The sequence below is a fragment of the Phyllobates terribilis genome, unplaced genomic scaffold (genome assembly GCF_046119375.1).
Source record: "Phyllobates terribilis strain yellow unplaced genomic scaffold, ASM4611937v1 Scaffold_4__5_contigs__length_816908805, whole genome shotgun sequence".
Taxonomy (NCBI): domain Eukaryota; kingdom Metazoa; phylum Chordata; class Amphibia; order Anura; family Dendrobatidae; genus Phyllobates; species Phyllobates terribilis.
In genome coordinates this window covers 674,715,067-674,732,029 of record NW_027362764.1, presented here as the reverse complement: position 1 = coordinate 674,732,029, position 16,963 = coordinate 674,715,067, and the positions used below count along the sequence as shown (strand labels likewise).

Below are 16,963 nucleotides of genomic sequence, written 5' to 3'. Positions count from 1 at the left end.
TCGTGTGCTATATTTTCGTGCCATCTGATCCACTACATCTACTCCATATTTTGTTTCATTGTAAAACTTTACCGTTTCTGGAGTTTTTTTAGCGGAATCAGACGCAACAACAACATCTGGATGGACGGAACTCAAAATGACAACATTTTTGTTGGGCTTTCCTTGATATACTGTTAGTGTAAAATTGTCTTCATTTCTAAACACTTTAGTGTTGTACAATTCCTCTTTCATGGATTTTATTTCTTTAGGCACTTCTCGCCTTATCTTGTTCAGTGTTCCCACGATGGTTGTTCCTTTGCTTTTTAGCTGTTTAGCTAATTTTACTGAAGTAAAATAATTATCGGTTGTAACATTGCGACCTTTTTTCAAAAACGGGTCCAATAACTTCATTACCACATGGTCAGCTAAACGGTCCTCAGCACGGCGTGTGTCATCTTTGCCTAGATAAGGGAAGCCATTTGCCAGATATTTGCTCCTCTTATCAACAGCTAGCCAATATTTGTGGCCATATTTATCTGGTTTGGAAGGCATGTACTGCGTGAATGGACACCTAGTTTTGCTTGGGAAAAGTTGCTCATCCACCGTTATGTATGGGCCAGGTTTGTAACACGCAATACAATTTTCAATAAACCTGTCCCACACAGTAGAAAATAGAGCAAACTTGTCCGTTTGCAGTCTCTCTGATCGAGTAGATTTCTCATCAAATCTGAGAAACCTCATAATTTCAACAAAGCGGTCCCTAGACATTGTCGCTTTGCAAAACGGTATTCCCCAGTCATTACACCAAATACTGCTAATCGAGTGACGTTTCGTGCCAGATATTTCACGAGCATAGAATATCGCAATGAATGCATCTAGCTCCTCATCAGATAGAGTAAACTGTAAATTATTGTTCCTGCATGCTTCTGCAAGCGTACAGTTCTTTATATGTGTCAATATATATGAATCAAAAAATAAACGCCATGCGCTCAAAGGACTATCGATAATGATATTTCTTCTGGCGTATCCTGTAGGGCCAGGTGCTTCTCGAAGAATAGTTTGGCTGTCACGCCTACCAGGCAAGTGTTCTCCAATTTCAACAGGTTTCCATTGAATACCATCCGCTGAAACTAGTATTCCTTCAGATTCGCCTTCTCTGGTGTTTGTTGTTGCATTACCTTCGCCGCCATCGTTATCTGTTGTTCTTTCATTTCTGGGACGTTTTGCTGATTTTTTCTGTCCACGACCAGGAGGATGGTCACGAGGCAACATAACTGCATGAGCCCGATCCCCAGTTGATGTGCTTGGAATATCTGTAAAAAAGTTGATGAATATTTAGAATTTTTGTTTTGTAAGGGTCCGTGCACACTGGCTGGATTAGCGGCGGAATATCCGACCGGATATTCTCACCACAATCCGGCCCGTACCTGCCCGCTCAGGTACAGAGCGGAGTTTCATACCTGAAGCTCCGCTCCGAACCCCGGGCTGGAGCCGCTGTCTGGGACGGAGCCGTGCTCGCGCGTAAGCAAGCGCTGCTCTGTCCCTGACAGCGGCTCCAGCCCGGGGTTCGGAGCGGAGCTTCAGGCATGAGCGGGCAGGTACGGCCTGTATTGCGGCAAGAATATCCAGATGGCTATTCAGCCAGAATTCTGCTAGTGTGCACAGGCCCTAACTCAGTGTGTGGAAGAACAAATAAATACACATAACTACTTACCTTCTGGATTTGTTCCTTCTGAGTCTTCAGATTCACTTGATATGTTCTGAGGAATGAAATCTTCATCACGGTCAGAATCAAATACATGTTCCTGCAATTCAGACTCCCATTCATCCTCCGGTATGGATTGCAAAGTAGCCAGAATATCCTGAGGCTTTATCAAACGTCTTCTCTCCATATTCCTCACAAATTCCATAATTCTATATAGTTCCCTGCTGAAAAATAGAAATGAAATGAAAACTAAAAGAAATAATAACTGTTCTGCCACCTTCAAAAGTAGGTGGGCTGAATCAGTTGACAGACAGCTAAACTATTTCATAACAATTCATACCTGTATGAGTCTTCAGAGCTCGTATGTCTGCGTCTGTTCTCTTTGTCTCTTCAGCTGAACTGAAAGTAAAGTTACTATCCAGAATACTGTCTCCTGCTAGGACCTTAGAAAAACACCACCCTTCATTAGCATAAGATAAGAGCCTAGAGTAAACAAGCTATTTTGTTCAGCATTACACAGTAATACAAGCAGGTAAAACACAAGGAAAATGTGAAAAGTTGACATGTAAATTGAACTACATCTATATGAACATCAGGGTAAATAAGACAGAGTGAAAAAATTATGCACAAAACTTTATAGCAACATTTAGTGACAAAAGGACCTCAAAATATAGTAGGGAGTCAAAATGACTCCCTTCAGTAGTTCTTGGTAAATTTTGAAAAAAACGCGCAAATTTTTCACCAAAATTATTTATTCTCACAAAATCTTTTTTCACATCATATTTGAGGAAAAGTCACCAAGTTTCAAGCCGGAATTCTGAAAAATGTAGTCACAGAAGAGAAATAAAAAACGAAAGGAGTCAAAATGACTCCATCAGTAGTTCTAGTGTTAACGCCATCATTTCCACACGGCGAGCTGCGGAGTCAATAAGCACTCCTAGCCGTGGCAAGTAGCTCGGTGTCAGCCCTGCGTGAAGGCGGTGAGGTAGTGTACTTAGCTGCCAACTGGCTCGGAGGCCTTGGGGCTTCCATCATCTAAGTTACTTAAGGTCGGTGTCCGGCAAGGCGCCGTTCCATGCTAGCCGAGCTGGGCAGTAGGGCAAAACGTCATCAAAATGGTCTACAGCACCTGGTGTTCCCAGGAGGTCTCCCATCAAAGTACTGTCCAAGCCCAGCCCTGCTTTGCTTCCAAGATCAGACGAGATCAGGCGTATCCAAGGTGGTATGGCCAGTAGACGCTGCTTGATCCATCGCCCGGCCAGCCTTTCTCAGGATCGCTTGGTGGCGAGCAATCTGGCCGTGACGAGGCGGGCTCCGAAGGGTCCATGCAAAGGCGGTGCCGTCCCTACAGGTGTGGTTTGTTTAGCAGTGATTCACCCGCCGCATCAGGTGTCTTCAAAAATGGCTCGGCGCAGGGTCTCCTGCAGGCTAAACCCTTAATTGGGGTAATGTGACAAAAAGAGCAAGCTGGACCCGTAACTTGGGGGCAGAGCGAGACGTCCAGGGGTGAATGAAGGAAGAGGGTGAGATGGTTGCCAGTGACTTTGAGCTGCTCTTCAGGGGGGAGGGTCGTGTTGCCTGCAAAGGTCTTCTGCTTGGGGTTACCGGTTGTTGCCTCCAGCCACCCGGGAGACGCTGGTCCTGGTGAAAAGGAGCCTAGTATTAAAAATAAATAAGCAACAATGCTGGAGGCCCACGGTGATCAGAAGGATGCTGGTATTTTGCAGAGATGAAATAGCGCAAGAGAGAAAGCAAATGAAAGAAAGAAAAGAGAATGAATGTGTGCACTTGTGAAAGGGAATGGAAAAAAGGCATAGAAGAGAGTGCCCCCTGCTGGTGGAAAGAAGGAAAAAGCAAAAGCCTACAGCACCTGGTATTCCCAGGTTGTCTCCCATCCAAATACTAACCAGGCCCAACTCTGCTTAGCTTCTGAGATCAGACGAGATCGGGCGTGTTCAGGGTGGTGTGGCCGTAGGCAGAGACAAGCCTCTCACTTTCTGCTTTTCTACTTTGAATGCTGGCTGGCGGATGCCCTTTCCAGCGTTCAGGAAGACCAGGTCCTTTTGTGCTTTCCCTTCTCTTCAATTTTTTTGCTGGCTTCCTTAAAAGGTCTTGAAGACAGAACGCCCCACTCAGAGCCGCTGAGCTCACTGATCGGCTGCAGCGCTGTCGACGGAACGTCAGCTTCACGGCCAATGCCACAGGCCGGGAGCAGAGGCGAGACTCACCGGTAGACCCGGGTAGGGTGAGTAGAGTGCGGTTAGTTGCTTTCTAATAGCCTGCAGCCGGGGATTAACTTTTAATGAAAGGGAACTGACTGTCTGCAGCGCGCAACACCTAGGAAGTGCACTCTCACACACAAGCCAGCATGCACACGTGCTCGCACGTGACAACACCCCCTATCTGCCCCTACAACCTCTCCGTCACCATGCGTCAGACTCTCCTGCCTGTTTTATGATTTCAGGGCCCTAGCAGGAATCACCCCCCCTCCCCAATTCCTTCCGCACCTTCCTTGCCTTCCTTGCACTGAGGTTAGCTCTTTGTCAGCCGTCTGGCTTGGTTACACAAGCTTCTTTGCAGAGAAACATGTTACTTCTGCTGGCCCTCGCTAGGCGGCCGGCATCCAAAACCTTCCCTGGGCACCTGCTGAAAGCCTGCCCCTTCACGGCCCCGGGTGCTTTTAACGCCATCATTTCCACACGGCGAGCTGCGGAGTCAATAAGCACTCCTAGCCGTGGCAAGGAGCTTGGTGTCAGGCCTGCGTGAAGGGCGGCGGGGTAGCGTACTTAGCTGCCAACTGGCTCAGAGACCTTGGGGCTTCCATCATCTAAGTTACTTAAGGTCGGTGTCCGGCAAGGCGCCATTCCATGCTAGCCGAGCTGGACAGTAGGGCAAAACGTCATCAAAATGGTCTACAGCACCCGGTGTTCCCAGGAGGTATCCCATCCAAGTACTGTTCGAGCCCAGCCCTGCTTTGCTTCTGAGATCAGACGAGATCAGGCGCATCCAAGGTGGTATGGCCAAAAGACGCTGCTCGATCCATCGCCCGGCCAGCCTTTGTCAGGATCGCTTTGTTATGATCTGCTACAGAGACTAAGGAAAGAAAGGAGATCTATCCCTACTATAGAACTAAGCTAGATCCCTACGATGTAACGGGGAACCTGATCCTGCGATCAGACCCGCTAAAGTCCTCGGCTAGTCTGAACGCAGACCTATAGATGTGAGGGAGGGATCCCTACAAGATCTAGGGACTGGGAAAAGTTGGACACCTCCTAGCAGAAATAGTAGCAGTCAAAGACAAACATACAACAAAAAGGCATAGGGGTCAGAAGACCTAGCAAAACTAACAGAGAACGGCAACAGAGCAACAAGCTAGCTCAACAGTAGTAAATACAAATGAAGTCCAGCAAAGCCAGGTGGGCGGAGCCGGATTAAATAGGCAAAATGGTCATGTGACCAGCAAACTAAAAAAAAACTAACAGGAGAGTTGTAACAGTACCCCCTCTTCTAAGAGGATCCTCCGGATCCCCTAGGCCCAGGCTTACCAGGAAACCTCCTGTGAAACGCTCGGACAAGTCTGGGGGCAGAAACATAATCCGCTCTCACCCATGAGTTATCCTCAGGTCCGAAACCCTTTCAAGCGACGAGATACTGCAAACTCCCTCTATACCGTCTAGAATTTAGGATGCGGGAAATTTCATATACCCCGTCCTCCACCACCGGAGGAACAGTGGCAGAGGCGTCACCATCCGACACATCAGCTTTTTTCAACAGAGAAACATGAAACACCGGATTAATCCTCCAGGACGTATGAACCTCCAGCCTAACAGCAGATTGGTTAACTATCTGAAGTACCTTAAAGGGCCCTACGAACTTGGGACCCAATTTTTTAGAAGGAATCCTCAATCGCAGATTCTTAGAGGACAACCAAACCATGTCACCAACCGCAAACAAAATCTCTTGCCGTTTCCTATCAAAGTACCTCTTAGATTTTTTGTTAGCCTCCTGAAGATTACCACGCACATCCGTCCAAACTCTCTCCAAATCACCGGAAAAACTCTCCTCCTCAGGCACAGCCGAAACCAATTTGGAAAATGACCCAAAAGATGGATGTCTCCCAGAACAACAAAAAAAAGGCGAACACCCAGCAGAAGAGGATGTATGGTTGTTAAGAGCAAATTCAGCAAGTGACAGAAACTCAGACCACCCCTCTTGATTGTCTGCCACAAAACAACGCAAGAACTGCTCAACATCCTGGTTCTTCCTTTCTGTCTGGCCATTAGACTCAGGATGATATCCGGATGAAAACGACAAATGAACTCCCAACCTGTCACAAAAGGCACGCCAAAAACGAGCCACGAACTGAGGTCCCCTATCAGAAATAATGTCAGTAGGAACACCATGTAGTCTGACAATCTCCTTGACAAAGGCCTTAGCGAGTGTCTTAGCGCAAGGCAGTTTGATGAAGGGAACCAAGTGACAGATCTTGCTAAAATGGTCCACGACCACCCAGATGACCGTGAAACCTTCAGAGGGAGGAAGGTCAGTAATAAAGTCCATAGCCAGATGTGTCCAAGGTGCACTAGGAACCTCCAGAGGGCAAAGCAACCCCGCAGCAGGAGCATGCGAAGACTTGGATCTTGCACACACAGTACATTGGCGCACCCACTTAATGACTTCCTTCTGCAATCCAGGCCACCAAAAACTGCGACCCACAAGTCTCTTGGTCTCAGAAATTCCTGGATGACCTGCCAACCGAGACTCATGACACTCAACAAACAAATCTCTCCTAAAGGTCCTAGGCACAAACAACCTCCCATGGGGAGTGTTAGATGGGGCATTCTCCTGTGCTTTAAGAATCTCATCCTCCAAAACGGAGTCCAAAGCAGCAATCACAACACCTTCTTGTAAAATGGTCTCCTCTTCCTCCTCAACACCGACCATGGGAGAAAAGCTGCGAGACAAAGCATCCGCTTTAACATTCTTGGTACCCGGGATGTAAGTAACGGAAAAATTAAACCGCGAGAAAAAAAGTGCCAACCTAGCCTGACGGGCATTCAAGCGCTTGGCAGCATCAAGATAGATCAGATTTTTATGATCAGTGAAAACCTGAATGGGAAATTCAGCACCTTCCAAGAGATGACGCCAGTGTTCAAATGCGAGTTTAATCGCCAGCAATTCCCGATTATCAATATCGTAATTAAGTTCAGTCTCGGAAAATTTTTTTGAAAAAAAGGCACAGGGATGTACTCCATCCTTGTTTTCCTGAGACAACACCGCACCAACCCCCACCGAAGAAGCATCAACCTCAACCAAAAACGGCTTAGTCACATCAGGCTGCATAAGGATGGGAACAGAGGTGAACCTCTCCTTTAGAAACACAAAAGCTTCAATGGCCTCAGAAGTCCACTGAACCGCATTAGCACCTTTCCTGGTGAGATCGGTCAGCGGTTTGACAATAATAGAAACATTTTTTATGAATTTTCTGTAATAATTGGCGAAACCCAAAAACCTCTGTATCGATTTCAAACCAATAGGCCTAGGCCATTCCTGCACAGCTTGAACTTTAACCGGGTCCATCTCAAAACCTTCACTGGAGATAATGTAGCCCAAAAAACTAATTCTCTGTACAGCGAACTCACATTTCTCCAGCTTAGCAAAAAGCGAATTGTCCATTAATAACTGTAATACCTCACGTACGCTCCGCCAATGAGACTCCAGATCCGGCGAATAAATCAAAATGTCATCCAAATACACAACCACATTTTTGCCGATTAAAGGTCTAAGGATATCATTAATAAGATTCTGAAAAAATGCTGGAGCATTGGTGAGACCAAAAGGCATAACCAGATTCTCAAAATGACCCACAGGAGTGTTAAAAGCAGTCTTCCATTCATCACCCTCCTTCATGCGCAACAAATTGTATGCCCCCCGGAGATCAATTTTAGAAAACCACTTGGCCCCCACTAAGTGGTTAAATAAATCAGGAATCAATGGCAGTGGGTAAGGATTGCGTACAGTAATTTTATTAATCTCACGAAAGTCCAGACAAGGACGTAAACCGCCATCTTTTTTTTTTACAAAAAAAAATCCAACAGCCACAGGAGACTTGGAAGGCCTAATGTGACCGGCGGCCAAGCTTGTCTGTATGTATTCTTCCAAAGCCTTTCTTTCAGGAATAGTAAGATTAAATAAACGACTGTTAGGAAGAGTCGCGCCAGGGACAAATTCAATGGTACAATCATAGTCTCTATGGGGAGGCAAAACCTGCGACTCCTCCTCAGAAAAAACTCTCCAAAAATCCTGAATAGGTACAGGCAATTCCCCTCTAGCCACAGCAGCAATGCGCCCGTTACAACACTTGTCATAACACTTAGGGCTCCAGGACTTAATTTCATTGGTAGACCAATCCAGTACAGGATTGTGCAATTTTAACCAGGGTAACCCCAATATTACTGGAGAAGGCAAATTATCCAATACCACCAAATCCAAATTCTCTTGATGAATACCATTAATAGTGAGGGGAAATTCACAGACCTTGTGAGTAACACTCTTCAAGGGAGAGCCATCGACAGAAACCACAGCAATAGGGGATGACAAAGTTTTAGGTTCTAATCTAAGTTTTTCCAAGAATCCCCCATCAATCACATTCAGAGTAGATCCACAATCCACAAATACCCGAAATTCAATTAATTCATCCTGAGCAGCAGTAGTGGCAGATAGGAATACTCCCTTAGAATTTAAACAGGCAATACGAGCATGACTGACCATTTTTTTTTCTTTCTTCTTACGAAGCACACAGCTCTTAATAAAATGACCAGAATTTCCGCAATAGAAACACAAGCCTTCAGAAAGTCGGCGGTCTTTTTTCTGAGAGCGGGGTGCCATCGCCCCAATTTCCATCGGCTCTCCATTCTCAGCACAGAACCTCTCAGGACTCGAAGCTGACATAGCAGAGGATTTGCTCTCATTAACCCTTTCACGCAGTCTCCTGTCCACCCGTATAGCTAATTGCATTGCCTCCTGCAAGTTTCCAGGTGTGGGATAAGCAATCAATAAATCCTTTACCCTTTCACATAGCCCTGCAAGAAACAAGCTTTTCAAAGCAGAATCGTTCCACCCCACCTGGGCAGACCACCGACAGAAGTGAGAACAATATTTTTCCACATTACCTGATCCCTGCCTCAAACGTCTTAATTCAGACTCAGCAGATGAGACACGATCAGGATCATCGTACAACAAACCCAAAGCAGAAAAAAAACTATCCACTGATCTAAAGCACGGATCGCTAGGTTGGAGAGAGAAGGCCCATCCCTGAGGATCTTTGCGCAAAAGTGACATTATGATCCCTATGCGCTGTGATTCATCACCAGAGGATCCGGGTCTCAAACGAAAATATAATAGACAAGCATTTTTAAAAGAAAAAAAATCTTGTTGTTTGCCAAAAAATAGATCAGGCAGACGTGCCTTAGGTTCCACAAAATGCGCTCCAGAACAGCTACTCACGTGTTGTTGGAGCTTGGTCACCTCCAGAGAGAGTCCCTGCAAGCGTTGAGCCAAATCTTGCACCGAGACCATGATGGAAAACTGGAGGTCTTTCCTTAGAGAATTTTTTTTTTTTTTTTTTTTTTTTTATGGCTGGAATTACTGTTATGATCTGCTACAGAGACTAAGGAAAGAAAGGAGATCTATCCCTACAATAGAACTAAACTAGATCCCTACGATGTAACGGGGAACCTGATCCTGCGATCAGAACCGCTAAAGTCCTCGGCTAGTCTGAACGCAGACATATAGATGTGAGGGAGGGATCCCTACAAGATCTAGGGACTGGGAAAAGTTGGACACCTCCTAGCAGAAATAGTAGCAGTCAAAGACAAACACACAACAAAAAGGCATAGGGGTCAGAAGACCTAGCAAAACTAACAGAGAACGGCAACAGAGCAACAAGCTAGCTCAACAGTAGTAAATACAAATGAAGTCCAGCAAAGCCAGGAGGGCGGAGCCGGATTAAATAGGCAAAATGATCATGTGACCAGCAAACTAAAAAAAACCTAACAGGAGAGTTGTAACAAGCTTGGTGGAGAGCATTCTGGCCGTGACGGGGCGGGCTCCGAAGGGTCCATGCAAAGGCTGTGCCGTCCCTACAGGTGTGGTTTGTTTAGCAGTGATTCACCCGCCGCATCAGGTGTCTTCAAAAATGTCTCGGCGCAGGGTCTCCTGCAGGCTAAACCCTTCATCACGGTAATGTGACAGAAAGAGCAAGCTGGACCCGTAACTTGGGGGCGGAGCGAGACGTCCAGGGGTGAATGAAGGAAGAGGGTGAGATGGTTGCCAGTGACATTGAGCTGCTCTTCAGGGGGGAGGGTCGTGTTGCCTGCAAAGGTCTTCTGCTTGGGGTTACCGGTGGTTGCCTCCAGCCACTTGGGAGACGCTGGTCCTGGTGAAAAGGAGCCTAGTATTAAAAGTAAAGAAGCAACAATGCTGGAGACACACGGTGATCAGAAGGATGCTGGTATTTTGCAGAGATGAAATAGCGCAAGAGAGAAAGCAAATGAAAAAAAGAAAAGAGAATGAATGTGTGCACTTGTGAAAGGGAATGGAAAAAAGGCATAGAAGAGAGTGCCCCCTGCTGGTGGAAGGAAAGAAAAAGCAAAAGCCTACAGCACCTGGTATTCCCTGGTGGTCTCTCATCCAAGTACTAACCAGGCCCAACCCTGCTTAGCTTCCAAGATTAGACAAGATCAGGCACGTACAGAGTGGTTTGGCCGTAGGCACAGACAAGCCTCTCACTTGCTGCTTTTCTACTTTGAAGGCACAGACAAGCCTCTCACTTGCTGCTTTTCTACTTTGAAGGCACAGACAAGCCTCTCATTTGCTGCTTTTCTACTTTGAAGTCTGGCTGCCGGCTGCCCTTTCCAGTGCTCAGCAAGACCAGGTCTTTTTGTGCTTTCCCTTCTCTTCAATTTTTTTGCTGGCTTCCTTAAAAGGTCTTGTAGACAGAAGGCCCCACTCAGAGCCGCTGAGCTCACTGATCGGCTGCAGCGCTGTCGACGGAACGTCAGCTTCACAGCCAATGCCACAGGCCGGGAGCAGAGGCGAGACTCACCGGTAGACCTGGGTAGGGTGAGTAGAGCGCGGTTAGTTGCTTTCTAATAGCCTGCAGCCGGGGATTAACTTTTAATGAAAGGGAACAATCCCTTTGACTGTCTGCAGCGCGCCACACCTAGGAAGCGCACTCTCACACACAAGCCAGCATGCACACGTGCTCGCACGTGACAACACCCCCTATCTGCCCCTACAACCTCTACGTCACCATGCGTCAGACTCTCCTGCCTGTTTTATGATTTCAGGGCCCTAGCAGGAATCACCCCCCCCTCCCCAATTCCTTCCGCACCTTCCTTGCCTTCCTTGCACTGAGGTTAGCTCTTTGGCAGCCGTCTGGCTTGGTTACACAAGCTTCTTTGCAGAGAAACATGTTACTTCTGCTGGCCCTCACAAGGCGGCCGGCATCCAAAACCTTCCCTGGGCACCTGCTGAAAGCCTGCCCCTTCACGGCCCCGGGTGCTTTTAACGCCATCATTTCCACACGGCGAGCTGCGGAGTCAATAAGCACTCCTAGCCGTGGTAAGGAGCTCGGTGTCAGGCCTGCGAGAAGGGCGGCGGGGTAGCGTACTTAGCTGCCAACTGGCTCAGAGGCCTTGGGGCTTCCATCATCTAAGTTAATTAAGGTCGGTGTCCGGCAAGGCGCCGTTCCATGCTAGCCGAGCTGGGCAGTAGGGCAAAAACGTTATCAAAATGGTCTACAGCACCCGGTGTTCCCAGGAGGTCTCACATTCAAGTAATGTCCGAGCCCAGCCCTGCTTTGCTTCCGAGATCAGACGAGATCAGGCGTATCCAAGGTGGTATGGCCAGTAGACGCTGCTTGATCCATCGCCCGGCCAGCCTTTCTCAGGATCGCTTGATGGCGAGCAATCTGGTGGTGACGGGGCGGGCTCCAAAGGGTCCATGCAAAGGCTGTGCCGTCCCTACAGGTGTGGTTTCTTTAGCAGTGATTCACCCGCCGCATCAGGTGTCTTCAAAAATGGCTCGGCGCAGGGTCTCCTGCAGGCTAAACCCTTCATCGCGGTAATGTGACAGAAAGAGCAAGCTGGCCCCGTAACTTGGGGGTGGAGCGAGACGTCCAGGGGTGAATGAAGGAAGAGGGTGAGATGGTTGCCAGTGACTTTGAGCTGCTCTTCAGGGGGGAGGGTCATGTTGCCTGCAAAGGTCTTCTGCTTGGGGTTACCAGTGGTTGCCTCCAGCCACCCGGGAGATGCTGGTCCTGGTGAAAAGGAGCCTAGTATTAAAAGTAAATAAGCAACAATGCTGGAGGCCCACGGTGATCAGAAGGATGCTGTTATTTTGCAGAGATGAAATAGCGCAAGAGAGAAAGCAAATGAAAAAAAGAAAAGAGAATGAATGTGTGCACTTGTGAAAGGGAATGGAAAAAAGGCATAGAAGAGAGTGCCCCCTGCTGGTGGAAGGAAGGAAAAAGCAAAAGCCTACAGCACCTGGTATTCCCAGGCGGTCTCTGTTAAATGGTTAATTATGGAAATTCATTTGGAATGTTAATCGATAATCATTTTTCTGAGTTCTATGCCTCAGCCATCGTGTCTAGTTGACATGCGCTATTTGTGTGTGTATTTTTGGTTCACTACCATATGTAGAACAGGTGTCCATACGACTGGCTATAAAAGGCCATGGTACAGAAAGGGGGGGCTCTCTTGCTCTGCCCACCCCACAAGACACAGAATCTTCATGCTGAGAAGCAGATGACATGTAGGTCTGGAGACATGCTGGACAAAGACATGATTTACCAGCCAGGATCCAAGGAAAGATGGGTGAATCTCAACAATTAAGCTAATTATGGACAAATGGACAATTACTTTATAACTAATTATTGTATGTACCTGCTGCAATCTGATTCTTTTTAATGGACAATCCAAGAATAAATAGATACACTTTTTTATAAGAATATCGTGATATTGATACTTTGAGAAGTCCTCAGTAGAAAAAAATAATACAGGAAGAGTATTATTTTACAATGGTGAGCCAGCCAGTCCTGTTTTTTTGTTTTTTAAATTAAGTAAGTGAATTTCTTCCGTGAACAAGGGGGGAGTCCTGACGAGCTGAACAGCTGTTGTTCACGTGTCAGTAAATTCACTAGTTTGTCACGAGAAGCAGAAAGGACCTACAGACTGAGGAAAGACAGGAAAAAGAGGTACTAACAAGGAACAGAATCACACAGGAAAAGAATCAGACAAACTGAAGACAGGACGTGCTGATAAAGAGAAGCCAAGGAATCTTAAGGTAAGCAAAATATGGATATAATTTCTTCTTTTGCTAAACAAAGTAATATTAATTTCAAAGTTAATGTAGGAGATGACATAGAAGTTTTGTGGCTCAGTTTATACAAAGAATGTGAATTGCAGAATTTACAGTTAACTTCTAAATTGGTAAATAGAGACAAACAGAAATTGAGAAATATTCTACATTTGGTAGATTTTTTTCATAGTCTTGCGTTAGAGATTTCTAAGCAGGAAAATAGTGTAGAAGTGTCAGACGGTGTTACTGATTCTGACTGTAATGTGGAAAATGAACAAGAAGTAAGACACGTGTCTGTAACTGAAGGTGACCTTGGGTCTGACCAAGAGACGGACATACAGAAACCTGACATGGGAGGAGACATGACTGACATACGAGAAACCGACATACTAGGTGATGTGGGAGGAGACTTGAGTGACGTAGGAGGAACGGACGTACAAGAGCCACTAAAAATATCAGAGAATTCTGGAATTACCCAGGCTCAACTCCAAATTAAAATGAGGAAAAATTTGCTGAAATTATACAAAATCATGCCAAAATATGATGTCAAAATCCATGCCTGTAGAAATTCAGAGACATTTGAGAGCTTCTCTGATACGTTTGATTTATCCAATGAGGAGAGGAATCAATTATTTAAAATATGGATTCCTGTGACATTGTCCAGACGTTTACATTTAATGCCCTGTGAAAATGACTCTCCTAATGGATGGGAAAATGATTCGGACAGATTAAGATATTTGATTTATTGTGTCACAAAGGATTTTCCCAAAATAGAAGATCTGCAGAAACTAAGGATTGGTAGGAAGGAATGTACATATACATTCATGTCCATATTTGAACGGTTGTACAAAGCTCTCATCAAAAATGGAAAAGTACAACATATGATAACAACTTTTGTACAAAAATTCAAATTCCTAAATTCAGTTTCCCAAGTTATGGCATCACAAAAAAATTCATTATTTGAATGTGCGCAGATGCTGGATTTTGTTAGAAAACATGAGAATCGTGAAAAGAAAATAAATCAAGCTAAATTTATAAAACCAGGAAAGGTAAAATCTTACCAAAAGCCAATATCAAACTCTCCTAGACTGAGTCATCCCCATAGTGAACTCTATCAAATACGAAGAAGATTTCATATATGTTATAAGCCATATCAGCCAGTGCAAAGATCCATCTCTCCACAGAATGAGTTAATTCTCAGTCAGAACTGTGATTCTCTAAAAAGGAAAATGGCTGAAACTGATGGACAGAGACAGGTGAGACGACCAACTCACAGTGACGTCATGGAATGTGGACAGAAGAACAGGCAGTTCTCTGAGGTTTTGAAGGATAGAAAAATGTCTTTCCTAAATTGGGCGTTCCTGGAGATATTTGAGAGAGACAGAAGATTTGGTTTAGGGAGTGGCTAAGGAAAAACTGTAATTATAATGTTGTATCAAAATGTAATACAATGTCTCAATATTTATTTATAATCTTATACAGTAAAATTGTAGTTACATAGTTTGTAATAGTTCATATATATATATATATATATATATATATATATATATACACTTGTCTAAGTAGAGATTGCGTATAATTGTATTTATATATACGTTTATAAAATATATATATATATATTAATTAATAAATTACAACTTCATATATATAAATTTAAGTAGCAATATTTTGAATTACATTAGAACCAACCAATATATGTATAAGATATTTAAATAATTCTGTTTCTGTATGAATTTGATATTTAATTTTATTTTCTTATATTTCCTTAGAGTTTTCATTCCAAAGCAGGATTTGATCAAAGAACTCTAAAATGGATTTATTTCTTTATTCACACAGGAAGTGAAAAAATTGCATGATTTTATGTGTATAACATTTTAAAATAATAACAATATATCTAGTTGAACTATAATATATATGTAATACTTATTAATTCTTTTGTGTTGCTAATATTTTCTGTGCATGAAGTGTTTGTGCAAATTAAAGTATCTTTACAGCATGACGTGTGACAGCTGTGGCCTTTGAACTTTGAGCTAATAGTATAGGATCCCATTCATTCTATTTTCAACTGATGTAACTTAAGACCGGGCAGCCAGTGAAAAAAGAATCTAAGACAAGAGTTTTTTCAAGTGTCTGAAATTCCAGTGACTTACTCTCATATTATATAATATGTACTTGGGGAATATTCAAAGAAATAGAATCATAGAATCATAGAATGGTAGAGTTGGAAGGGACCTCCTGGTCATCTGGTCCAACCCCCTGCTCAAAGCAGGATTCACTAGATCATCTCAGACAGATGTCTGTCCAGCCTCTGTTTGAAGACGTCCATTGAAGGGGAACTCACCACCTCTCGTGGCAGCCTGTTCCACTCATTAATCACCCTAACTGTCAAAAAGCTTTTTCTAATATCTAATCTGTGTCTCCTCCCTTTTACTTTCATCCCATTGCTTCTAGTCTTTCCTTGTGCAAATGAGAATAAAGATGATCCTTCTACAATGTGACAGCCCTTGACATATTTGTAGACAGCTATTAAGTCTCCTCTCAGTCTTCTTTTCTGCAAGCTAAACATTCCCAAATCCTGCAACCGTTCCTCATAGGACATGGTTTGCAGACCAGTCACCATTCTGGTCGCTCTTCTCTGAACTTGCTCCAGTTTGTCTATGTCTTTTTTAAAATGTGGTGCCCAAAACTGTACACATTATTCCAGATGAGGTCTGACCAAAGAGGAGTAAAGACCGATAATGACTTCACGTGATCTAGACTGTATGCTTCTGTTAATACATCCCAGAATTGTATTTGCCTTTTTTGCTGCTGCATCACACTGTTGACTCATGTTCAGTGTATGATCTATTAGTATACCTAAGTCTTTTTCACATGTACTGTTGCTTAGCTCTATTCCTCCCATTCTGTATATGCTTTTTTCATTTTTTATTGCCCAGATGTAGTACTTTGCATTTTTCCCTGTTAAAAACCATTCTGTTGGTTGCTGCCCACTGCTCCAGTTTATTTAGGTCTTTTTGAATCCTCTCTCTCTCTTCTCTAGTATTAGCTATCCCTCCTAGCTTTGTGTCATCAGCAAATTTAATCAGTTTACCCTCAATTCCTTCATCTAAATCATTGATAAAGATGTTGAACAATACAGGTCCCAGGACGGAGCCCTGTGGTACCCCACTTGAGACATTCATCCAGCTGGATGTGAAGCCATTTACAACCACCCTTTGAGTCCGATCACTAAGCCAGTTATGAATCCACCTAACAGTTGCCTGGTCCATTGCATACTTGGTCATTTTTTCAATAAGGATGGTGTGAGATACTTTGTCAAATGCTTTGCTGAAGTCAAGATATACTATATCTACAGCATTTCCCTGATCCACCCAGTCAGTGATTCTGTCATAGAAGGAAATTAAGTTAGTCTGACATGACTTGTTAGTTACAAACCCATGCTGACTCTGGTTAATCACTTCATTCTTATCCATGTACTTACATACATGTTGTTTAATAATTTGTTCAAAGATCTTTCCTGGTATAGAAGTCAGACTCACCGGCCTATAGTTCCCTGGGTCCACCTTCTTCCCCTTTTTGAAGATAGGAACAACATTTGCTCTTCTCCAGTCTTCTGGGACTTCTCCTGTTCTCCAAGAATTTTCAAAGATTATGGAGAGTGGTTCTAAAATTTCTTCTACGATCTCCTTCAGTACTCTGGGGTGTAATTCATCTGGACCTGGAGACTTGAACTCATTTATGTTAGCTAAATATTCCCTCACAATCTTTCTGTTTACAGATAACTTGGATTCCTCTATTCCTTTAAAAGGACAGTGGAGATCAGTTGATGTTACATTTTCTTTCTGAGAGAAAACAGATGCAAAATAAGAATCAAAACGTTCGGCCTTCTCAACATCCTCTCTTACCATTTCTCCA

General features: G+C 44.3%; 1 non-coding gene and 4 pseudogenes across 1 annotated transcript; all 5 read right to left on the bottom strand.

Moving 5' to 3' along the window:
- Window positions 1–2,801: 2,801 nt before the first annotated feature.
- LOC141267478 (5S ribosomal RNA) lies at window positions 2,802–2,921 on the bottom strand (annotated as a pseudogene).
- A 621-nt stretch (window positions 2,922–3,542) lies between these two features.
- On the bottom strand, window positions 3,543–3,661 carry LOC141267242 (5S ribosomal RNA). Its single transcript, XR_012321252.1, has one exon. It is a non-coding gene; the product is annotated as a 5S ribosomal RNA (ribosomal RNA).
- A 932-nt stretch (window positions 3,662–4,593) lies between these two features.
- Window positions 4,594–4,712, bottom strand: LOC141268048 (5S ribosomal RNA; annotated as a pseudogene).
- Window positions 4,713–10,338: 5,626 nt separating this feature from the next.
- LOC141268668 (5S ribosomal RNA) lies at window positions 10,339–10,457 on the bottom strand (annotated as a pseudogene).
- A 1,024-nt stretch (window positions 10,458–11,481) lies between these two features.
- Window positions 11,482–11,601, bottom strand: LOC141269202 (5S ribosomal RNA; annotated as a pseudogene).
- Window positions 11,602–16,963: the final 5,362 nt, after the last annotated feature.